The sequence below is a fragment of the Haemaphysalis longicornis genome, unplaced genomic scaffold (genome assembly GCF_048455015.1).
Source record: "Haemaphysalis longicornis isolate Haplotype H1 unplaced genomic scaffold, Haemaphysalis longicornis Haplotype H1 scaffold_1, whole genome shotgun sequence".
In the NCBI taxonomy this organism is placed as follows: domain Eukaryota; kingdom Metazoa; phylum Arthropoda; class Arachnida; order Ixodida; family Ixodidae; genus Haemaphysalis; species Haemaphysalis longicornis.
Genome location: NW_027526203.1, coordinates 6,184,876 through 6,195,034, shown reverse-complemented (window position 1 = coordinate 6,195,034; position 10,159 = coordinate 6,184,876).

Below are 10,159 nucleotides of genomic sequence, written 5' to 3'. Positions count from 1 at the left end.
TTGATTTCTTCTTAAAATCTAGCTGATCAGCTGAGATCACAGCCAACAACGTTGATCGGGAAAACGAACAAGAAGTTCTAGAAACGCAGAGCGCTGCGATCCCAAATTTTCTAATCCCCTAATGATAATGGATTAGGAACTTGGGGCACCTCCGTATTTGTTTGAGCCCGTCGCTTCTCGTATGAATCACAGAGCACCCGACGACACAGCCGGCCCCGACTACTCATGAAGACAATGTAGTAGCCACGGGCGCTCGGGTAGGAAATCTCCGGTATCTAGGAGTTGCTTTAGGGAATCTCTAAAAACACATGTGGCATAACGGTTAAAAATCAACGCCGAAGCAACTCTGGACAATAAAGATAAATAAAGGGCAGGTTACACGCCCGCTTAATTCGGAACTTCGCCCACAAAACGAGGACACAGCAAAGCGGCGGCGCACGCCGCTGGCCATCTTCCGAATATGACGCTACTTCCGGTCGCTGCCTCTCGGTTTCTTGCTCTTCCGGCGAAACGGGAGGGAGCAGTGGGCGGGGTGTAGGGTCAACTTTACCGATGAATACCTCGGTCCCCAAGCTAAAAATGACGAAAAAAAACTTCACAGGCATAAACTAACCATTTTACTGTAGACTCTCGATAAACGGGACTTCAAGGGACCGGAAAAAGTAGTTCCGTTTAACAGGAGTTCTGTTTACTGAGATAGATGTGTAAAAGTGCACATTTGCGTGCGTACGCACTCTTCATACCATTTCATGGAACTCTAAGCACTAGGAGGTGAATGTAGCTGATAGTTTTTTAGAAAGCAAGGAGTAGAAGGAGGAGGCAAAACGTTTTATTGAGCAAAAAAAAAAAGAAAGAAGAAGGTGGGTGGCGTCCTCAGTTCAGGAAGCCGCGCGCTTCTGCAGCCCGGGTGGCCCGGTTGATCAGGCGTTGCTGGTCCTCCGGGTGCAGGCTGGTCAGCGCGCGTTCCCACCGCTCAGGGGATGGGGAAGGGAGGGGATCGGTATGGTGGGGGCAGAACCATACAAGATGGGCTGTTGTGGCGGGTAGGTTGCAGGAATGGCAGAAGTAGGAGAATGTGGTAGGGGAGATGTGCGACAGTACGGTACAGTTGAAGTATGTGCCTGTCTGTAGCCGGCGCCACGTCCGGACCTCTGCTGTAGTGAGCGACGGGTGGGGAGGGGGGTAGTGGAAACGAGTGTGGCGGTAGTGGGCAAGCAGGTCGGTGTATCTGAGCGGCAGAGGGTGGAGGGATGGTGCGGATGCCAAGTCGTCTGTCCTTCGACGGGAATCCCGGAAAATGGGTTCACGGGCAGCGGCACGTGCCGCCTCATTCCCTGGTAGGAATGCATGCCCAGGTGTCCACACTATCTGGATGGTTGGGGGAGTCTTGAGGGATTGAAGTATCTTGAGAGCCTGGTAGGGAATGCGGCCAAGAAGGTAGTAGCGGCAGGCCTGCTGAGAGTCTGTTAAGATGGTGAGGTGGCCCGTACTTGTAGTGGTGGTGGCTGCCAGGGCTATGGCGGTTGCTTCTGCTGTTGCGGTTGTGGTGTTAGGTAAGGTGGCCGAGGTGAGTATAGCACCTGTAGAATCCGTGACTGCTAGGGTGGCACGAAATGTGAAATTGCAGTGCGCGATGACGGTGTATCTGCTGTCTGGTTGGCCAGAATAACGTCTGTTGAGGTAATTGACCCGAGCTTCACGGCGGCCCTTGTTGTACTCTGGGTGCATGTGGCGCGGTATTGGGGTTACTCTGATGAAGCTACGTATAGGTTGCGGGAGATGCTGGAGTGTCTCTGCTGGTGGAGGAGTTGGTCGATCCAAAGATCGGAGGACCGTTCTGCTGGTAGGTGTCAGGGCCAGGCAGGAGAGTTCGTTTACCTGCTGTGCTTCCAGGAGTTCAGCGAGAGTGTTATGCACTCCTAACTGCAGTAGCTTCTGGGTGGGTGTGAAGGTAGGAAGACCGAGGCCGATTTTGTACGCCCGGCGGATGAGTGCATCAATCTTGGAGTGTTCTTGAGGCTTTAGCTGTACATATGGGGTGCCGTACGTGATGCGGCTGATGAGAATGGCTTGTATGAGGCGGCAGGTGTCTTGCTCACGAAGACCGTGCTGGTGGGTGCAAATTCGCTTGATGAGATGAATAAGTTGTGTGACTGTACGATGTAGTTGGGGTAAGAGGGCAGCACCAGAGCCGTCAGCCTGAAAGGGTACGCCCAGTATTCGGAGTGTCGAAACTTGAGGTACAGGCGTGCCTTGAATGAAAACTGTCGGATCCGGAGTAGGTTGTGGGGGGTGTCCTCTAGTGCGGGCTCGAAGGATAAGAAGTGCAGACTTTTGAGGTGCGCACGTAAGCCCGCGAGTGGCGAGGTACGTCATTGTCGTATCAATTGCCTGTTGTAAACTGTCTTGCTGGTGCCCGGCAGAACCCTTGTTTGTCCATAAAGTGAGATCATCTGCATAGAATGCATGATGTAGGTCCGGAATTTCGGCGAGGAGCTTAGGGAGGCCCAACAGGGCGACATTGAACAATAGAGGCGAAATGACAGAGCCCTGGGGTGCCCCCTTTGCCGGTGTTGGAAAAGTAGGTGTCTGACGAGTACCGAGACGGATGGAGGCCGTTCTGTTGGTTAGAAATGCCTTGACGTAGTTGTACGTGGCCGGGCCGCAGTGGGTTCTTTGAAGGCCTTGCAAAATAGCCTCGTGTGTCACGTTATCAAAAGCTCCCTGAACGTCTAGGGCCAGGACACAGCTGGGGTTGGTTTTACTAAGTTGGTCGATAATGTGCTCCTTGATTTGAATTAAGACGTCTTGAGTGGAAAGGTGATTACGGAAACCGAACATAGTGTGGGGGAAGAGGTCACGGTTTTCCAGGTAGGTGGTCAAGCGGTTGTGTACTAGATGCTCAAAGAGCTTGCCTAGGCATGAGGTCAGTGATATTGGGCGGAGGTTGGTCGTTGTTAGAGGCTTGTGAGGTTTGGGAATCAGGGTAATGTCCGAGTGGCGCCACTGAGGAGGTACAGTACCATGCTTCCAATGATAGTTGAAGAGAGTCAGTAAGTCCTCTTGGGCCTCGTCACCCAGGTTGCGGATTAATTTATTGGTTATCTTGTCTTTTCCTGGGGTCGTGTTGCGTGTGAGTCTGCCGAGTGCTTGTTGCAGTTCAGATAAAGTGAACGGAGCGTCCAGTGAGTCGTTTGGGGGTCCAGTGTAGGCCTGTTCAGGTGGGGGTGGGTAAGTAGTTGGGTGCCCGAAGAGGTGGGTGCGAATTGAATCGAGCAGCTCTTGGGGGGGGGGGGGGGGAGGTCCTGATTATGAATGAGACGTTGGATTTGTTGCTGTCCTTGTCTGCGAGGGGCTTTGTCGCCTAGGAGTTTCCTGAGAATATGCCAGGTTCTTTTGGTAGTGAGCGTGCCTGAAGCTGATCGCAAAAGCTACGCCAATTTTGATTTTGGAGGATCTTGGCATAAGTTGCTGCCTGTTGAGTAATTTCGGCTATTCTTTTTTTGAGGGACCGGTTGTGCTTCCTTTTCTTCCAACGATTAACTAGACCGTGGCGGGCTGCCCAAAGATGCTGTAGGTGGGCGTCTGCTACTGGGTTTTTGTCGGTTAAAGGGACAGTGCTGGTTTGCTTTCGGACCAGACTTTCAAGGGCTTCTGTCCAGGCTTCAAGGTTTTCTTCGATTGGAGGAAGAGATGTAGGGTCTTTACGGAAGGCTGCCCAGTTTGCTATGTGGGCTTTTCCGGTTTTGCGAGCCGTTTGGAGGTTGGGCAGCTTGATTTCTATTATATAGTGATCGCTGCCAAGGGTATCCGTACGGAGGGACCAGCTTAAATGGGGAACGTTCCGGGCGAAGGTGAGATCAGGTGTTTTGTCTCTAGAGACACTGTTTCCAAGGGGGGGGGGGGGGGGGGGGTGAGGTCAGTGTATAGGGTTATAGGGAATGATTTTGTGCTGCATGGAGGAGGGCTGTTCCTTTTTTAGAGGCTTGGTGATATCCCCATGAGTGATGGGGGCGTTGAAGTCCCCTAGTACAATGAGAGGGCTTTGCTGCGACTTTCGGCTTGCTTCATGAATAAGCAGGTCAACGGTCTTCAGGGACGAGAGCGGCGGACTGTACACGTTCAGGATGTAGACACTTGGGAGATTTGGGCGGGGAGGGAGAATTTCAATGAAGGTGTGGGCGATTTCTGATGTTCTTGTGCAGTAATATGCTGCGCTACTAGAACAGCTGTTCGGTGGCCTGGGTCTTGTGTATACGAGCAATAGCCGCGAAGCTCGGGTTTTGGGGTATCCACTTCTTGTAGCGCAATAACGTCGGGCGGCTCGGGTGCGATGTAAAGGTTTAGTTGCGCTTTTTTGCTGTTGAGGGACCTAGCTGCAGTTCCACTGGTAGATGTGCAGCTGAGAAGGGTCAGACATTATCTTCCGGGAGGGCTGTGTCCATTGCTACTGAGTAATCGTCGCGTGCGGGGGCCAGTTTGACTTTCTTGGTTTGTGGAGTAGTGGTACGGGGTGTTGTGGAGAGGGCTTTTTCTAGAGCGTTGAGGCGGCAGGTCAGGGCGTCAGTAAGTCGCTGAATTGTTGCCGTTGAATTCGTGATTTGTTTATTGAGTTCGATTAGGGCGACGTCGAAACGCTGATCGACAGTGGGAAGCACTTGTGTCTGAAATTGCTCGTTTACCAGTGATTTGATTATCTCAATTGGGATGGATAGAGGAGCGGGGTTATCTGGTGTCTGGGGGGAAGCTGGAGCTGGAGAGGAGGGGGCTGGAGTGCTGGCGGCTTCGAGTGCTTCTAAGCGAACCATGATTTCTGTTTGCTGGCGTTGAATGTTTTCGAGGAGTTTGGTTAGGGAAGGAAGGAACGTGGGCTCGGAGAAGGGTGGTTGGTTGGTTGATTGGGGAGGGATGGGGGGAGGTTGGGGTGCCGAGGGGAGGGGTGGGAAGTCCTGAGCGGTGGGAGGTTGCGACACAATAGTGGACCAGCCTTACCTGGAGTGGACTGCTGGGTTGGTGGTGCTCGGACGGCCGGTGGAAGAACGGGGTGTGAAGGCGTCGCTTGGGGGCTGGGCGGTTGGGGACGAGGCGTTTCGGGCAGTCCTTGCCGGCCGTTAGATGCGGTTGTTGGCACAGTTTACACATCGGTGCGCACTTATGTTGATCTGTAGGATTGGCGAGGCCACAGGATGAACACTTCACGGACTCCGGATGCGGGCAGATGTCCCTGCGGTGGCCGATGTCCCCGCCGAGGCGGCACACTTGAACAGTCCGTCGAAAAGGTCGGCAGCGGTGGAGAATGCAGCCTACGCGCACGTAGAACGGGACCTTGCTTCCGTTGAATGTTAGCAGTGCGGAGGTAGTGCGGCCCATCATGCGCGCGTGGAGCAGTAGCGGTTTGTTCGCTGCTAAGAGTTCTTGGAGAGCTTCTGGGGTTGTTCCTTCCTCTAGTCCGTGTATGACACCGCGACAGGTATCGGGCGGCGGCTTCATGTACGGCTTGAGCGCGTGTTGCGTATTGTCGAGTTTAATGCAAGCGATACGGCTCAGGGTGAGCGCAAAATGTGCGTTGGCGGTGCTAGCCACAACAAGGTTGTTTCGGGGCTGTGCTTGCACGATCACCTCGTCGAGAAAACTTTGGCGGGAAGGTTACTTGCCGTCGCAAGACTCATATATCGAGAGTGCGGGGGGTCCACTTGGCTACGTTGAGGCCCGAGCGTGGGCGGTAGATAACCGTGTAGTTCTCTTGCGGCAGTCGGGGCAGGGGCACTCGAGCGGGTGGATTAGGGTGAGGTGCACCAGTCTGCGGGGGGGTAGGAGCCTGGCCCGTCGTTGCTTTGATTTTGGCGCGGATAACTTGCTCCCATGGGTTGTCGGGTGGTAGAGTGCGTCCGCTGAGGCTGTCAAATTGACACTCCATGTTGGTTGGCGTGGTCATGGTCGGTTGTGAAGTCGGCGCGCCTTCCAGCGCGTTCGGGGCAAAATCGCTCGGCTCACTACGCCAGCACGCCGCCGCCGCCTAGCAAGGCGGCGGCGTGGTGGCGAGATCGGGGCGGCTGTCGGTCTCCAGATGGTCGATGAGGGTCCACGAAGTGTCAAAATGTTCCTTAGCACGCCAGGAACGGGTTGGCAGTGGTCGCAAGAAGGTCAGTTGCCTTGGTTCGCTGTAGCGGGAACACAGAGCGGGAGCCCATACGAAACCGAACTGGCCGTCTCGGCCCCCTAGCGGCGAACCAGAAAGCAAGAAAACTAAAAAAAGGTTTAGGCACAGCATTCACAAAGTTGATTTGGCAACAATTAGTCGCTGTGCACTACAAAATGCATCACTTATCTTTGTTTGAGTCCTTGAAACTGCGTCTTCATGGAGGTTAGAGGCCTCAACTTCGAGAGTGTTACGAGCCACCGAATGTAGAATACGGCAACGCGGTAATGAAGCACCAATAGCACCATGATGGCGCAAAGAAGGCAGAAGGAGCTGAGCCCTATAACCTCAGCGTCTTGAGTCGAGACCAAATGACTGGAACGAGAACTGCAATGTTGCATTCGTTGCGCTAACACGGCTGACCACTAATGAGACGAGGATTACGAGGCCACCGAGGTCAAAAAAACATGGAGGAAGAAAAAAAAACAAAAACAAACAGCCGGAACCATAAAAAGCTGGTTCTTCTGCCAATGGGTTTTACAACAAGTTCCATTTCTGGTTCCGTTTATACGGTGACGCCGAAATTTTAGTTCCGATTGTTCCGATTACCGAGAGTTTTTTTACGTTATCTGAATACAAAACCAACCAACTTACAGGCTACTGTTCCATTTAAGCGGCAATTTCGTTTAAGCGATTTCCGTTTACCGAGATTCTACTGTATTAATTGCAAAAAATATATTTCTACCCCATTCTAAAAGCACTTCAGTAGCCCTTTAACGCGCCGCCCGCCCGCACTGTCCAAGCCCAGCGGATTCCCCTCCTCAATCACTTCTTTCTCCGTGTCCCGAACGCGTGCTTCTGGAGATCGGTGGCTGATCAGTGCCGCAAAGCCACACTCTCGTGTTGACGACACGTCAAACGTACGCCGCGCTTTATCAGAGCGGAGGCGCACGCTCGCACAGCTCCGCTCAGCCCGGCCGCGATAAAGCGTGGCGCACGTTTGACGTACGACGTCAACACGAGAGCGTGGCTTTGCGGCAAGGATCGAAGTAGCACGCCACGGCCCTCACGGCGGCCTTCCCCAGCACTTCCCAGTCAAGGAGCAAGCCTGCTTCCAGGAGCGTGATTCGAAGGAGTCGTTATTCGCTTCTCTTTTACTGATGACCTTTAGACAGACAGACAGATAAAGAATACTCTGGCTCTAGCACTGACGGGCAACTCCTGTTTTGGACGAAAAAGGTATAAAAATTGACGAGGCCACAAATAAAACTATCTACTAAGTGGCTGGGGTGACGCTAGAACTTGACAGTAATAATTACACGAGAGATTGTCTTTCTCGGGCTACCTTGTTAGTTCGTAAATAATTTAACGCAAAGTTTTTTTAGATGCGGTGCATCTCTTGCTCTGAGGCATGTCTCTCCTGCGTCGTCGGCGTCCATCCGCACACCACCTGCGCATGCGCGACTCTCCTCCGTTCGTCTCTCCAACAGCTGTGCGCAACACTCTCACTCCGGCACATTAGCATAACGACAGCTGGCGCGCTTGGTTGGCGCGCGCTTCGCTGCGTTAACGCTGCGTTAACAGCTGCTCCGGTGCGCATGTGCGCGCATGCGCGACTCTCTCCCGCGGTCTCCTCTCCTTCAAGCGCTGGGAATATAAAGCGGGTATCGCTCCGCGGTGGTTCAGTCAGCGCTCGCTCTCGTTCTTCTCGAACATCGACGATGAAACCAAGATTCGACCACTGCTGCGGCAACCGCTCACTGTGCACTTCACTGACCATAAAGTCATCATTCTTAAATGTAATAAAGAGCTGGGTGGTGGTCGCTAAAACACGTGTACTCTCTCATTTCGCGTATGCATGCGCCGCATCACACCAGGGGAGGAGTGGGTGCGTACCCTTTAGGGGACCGTAAAAGATATTAGCGGCAGAACGCGACTGAATGGACTCGCAAGTAAAAAGAGGGAGCTCAACTGTTTGCACTTCCAAAAAAATTTAATTAGTATGGCTCAATTATCACTAAACACCGAATTAAACATCATTATTTTTCACTTATCAACCCCTATAGAGCGGGAGAAAAGTTAACTGGCTCTTATCGCAGTGACAACCGTGAGGACATGTATACATTTTGTTGTGAAACTCATGTAGTGAACCCAAAAGGGCGAGCGTGCAGGCGGGAACAGTACACTGAACGCCGTTTAGTAGTTCTGCGACGCCACGCATAAAGCTTCGGTCGTTAATATTGGCTCATGAAGTCCAAGTTCGCCGTTTCGCGGATTTTTTTTTTTTTGCTGGAAGACGCCTTCGCGTAGCAGACGACGCCGAGGTGCGTTTCAGTTCCCCTCCGCTTGAAACAGCAATTCGCATCGGCATGGCCATCGAAAAAAAAAAAAAAAGACTGAACCCGCAACGTTCAGCGAGTGGGCGCGACGCTAGATCGAGACCACTTTGCCACCGCAAAAATGCGTTTTTTTTTCCTTTACTGCCGGTAGGGGCGCAGCCAAGTAGGCCTATGGTACCCCATCCTTTGTATCATACTATCATATGATAGTACAAAATGGTACAAACAAGAGTGTGATCACGCGAATTTTGCTTGCGTCCATGCTAAGAACAGACGCAAATTGTTTAGCTTAATTAACGACGGCGCTGCTTTGAAACCAATTTTTATTGTCAGTAAACAAAACTATTTTTCTACAGTATATACAAGGAAAACAAATTTTAAGTAAAGAAAAGTGTGCGCAGGGTGCTTTTCTTTCAAAACAAATAGACATTTGTACTATTTACTGCGTTTCATTGGTACACTTTTACTTATTTCGAACTTCTACATGAGCAGTTTGGTATCTCATTGCGGGTGACGTCCTAAGTTTTTTCCTTCTACTGTTATCATACCATCGGCTTTTGAAGATGGATTTCTGATAATAATATACGATGTATCAAGAGGTGTAAATGATAATTGAGAAATTGAACATGATGTCCCGCCTGGGCGACGTATGATATCGTCGGCTGTGGCAAATTTTTGGCAGGCCCCCCGGGGCCTCAAATCCGAATCCAAAGTGAGATTCATCACACTAGTGTCTACTGGGGTTGTAGGTTCACGAAAGGTATGCTTGTGGACCTCGATCCTTTGGAGGGACAATGGATGGATTAGTAAACATTGCGGGATTAATCCCGAGATGTTAATACGAACACATTCTTCGCTAGTAATTACTAGAGCAAATTGCAGTCGAGTCGCTGCGTTTACGCGCCTTAATGTGGTGGTTATTAAGAAAGGAGAAAAGAAAAGGAGAAGCACAGTACGCTGCTGTGGCTTATACCACGTCACACGAGGATTCAGTGATCGAAAGGAGTCATCCATAACGTACCAAGCTACGACTCGGCAGAAGATAAGCGAGAAGCCTAATCTACTCGAGGAACCCCACAGCGTTGCACGCCAGAAGAATGGGGAAGACGAACTCAGTGATTATAGCATTTGCGGGTACAAAAGTGCCCTACTCTGTCTACTACCGCGGAGCAGAATACCGGTGTTTCCTGCACAAAAAATTGGCAATCTGGCTGGAGCAACAATCCTAGATAATGTGAGAGAAGAGACTTGGGGAAATGCCGAAATCTCGTGCACACGGGCGTTTTTGCTTTTCGCCTCCATCAAAACAGATGTTAGCGACCGGAGCGCGCGCGAACGACAAATTGGGCCCATCTCCCCGCGAGGGGGACTCGAGTAAATGCGTCGCATAGGGGGTGGGTGTATTGCGTTAACGTTTAGTGTTTGGGGAGTTGGTGGTAGTGAATGCGTTGTATCAGCAGCTTCTTGACGTAGTTTGAATGAGTCAAGGAAATTTCGTCATTCTTGCGTGTTTCGCTTTGTTTACAAAGCAAGAAACGCAAATGCTTGCGGAGTTGTTTACTAACTAACTAACTAACTAACTAACTAACTAACTGACTGACTGACTGACTGACTGACTGCAACGGCTTACTTGCACGAATGCTTTGCTCTGTGGACAGCCAATGCACTCGCCATTTGTACA